This window comes from Propithecus coquereli, unplaced genomic scaffold, assembly GCF_000956105.1.
Source record: "Propithecus coquereli isolate 6110/MARCELLA unplaced genomic scaffold, Pcoq_1.0 Scaffold267, whole genome shotgun sequence".
Classification (NCBI taxonomy): domain Eukaryota; kingdom Metazoa; phylum Chordata; class Mammalia; order Primates; family Indriidae; genus Propithecus; species Propithecus coquereli.
Genome location: NW_012148252.1, coordinates 3,489,962 through 3,490,988, shown reverse-complemented (window position 1 = coordinate 3,490,988; position 1,027 = coordinate 3,489,962).

Genomic DNA, 1,027 nt, shown 5'->3' with positions numbered 1-1,027 from the left:
AGGCAGGAGGGTCACTTGAGTCCAAGAGTTTGAGGTTGCAGTAAGCTATGATGATGCCATTGCACTGTAGCCTGGGTGACAGAGCAAGACTCTTATCTCAAAAAAAAATTAAGAAAAAAGAAAAAAATGATAGTGGAAGTTTAAAAATACTAAAAACTGAATGATAATGAAAATACTACCTACCATGTTCTGTAAGATGCAGTTAAAGTGGTTCTTAAAGGGCAATTTATTAATATTAATTTAAATGCTCATTTTAGACAAGAAGAAAAGTTGAAAATTAGCGAGCTATGTGTTCAATTTAAGAAATTAGGAGAAAAAGCCAATATAAAAAAAAAGAAGAAGAAAGAAAACCAAAGTAGAAGGAAGCAGATAGTAAGATAAAAGCAGAAGTTCAGGAAAAAGTAAACAAATATACAAAAGAGAGAATCCACATAATTAAAAGTTTTCTTTTATAAATAAAGAAATCTCTGCTGAGATTGAGAAAGAAAAAATAAAGAGAAAGCACAAATAAGCAATATTAGGATTGAAAGGGACATAATGAAAGACCAGGCAAGGTGTTTTTAAAAATGAGCTACTTTAAATTAATTTAGACCAAACATTTGAAAACTTAGGTGAAATGAACAAATTCCTAGAAAAATACAATTTACAAAAACATACTCAAAAATAGAGAACCTGAATCGTCTTATAAGTACTAAAGAAATGCAATCAATATATTTAAATCTTACCACAAAGAAAATAATTTAGTTCAGATATTTTTACAAATGACTTATACCAGGCTTTCAAGGAAGAAATCATTCCAATCTTTAAAACTGTCTCAGAAAACAGAAAAACAGGGACTATGACACAACTTATTCTATGATATTACTATAAAATTGATATCAAAACCAAAGAAAAACAGTACAATAAAGAAACTTTTTGGGCCGGGCGCAGTGGCTCACACCTGTAATCCTAGCTCTCTGGGAGGCCGAGGCGGGCGGATTGTTTGAGCTCAGGAGTTCGAAACCAGCCTGAGCAAGAGCGAGACCCC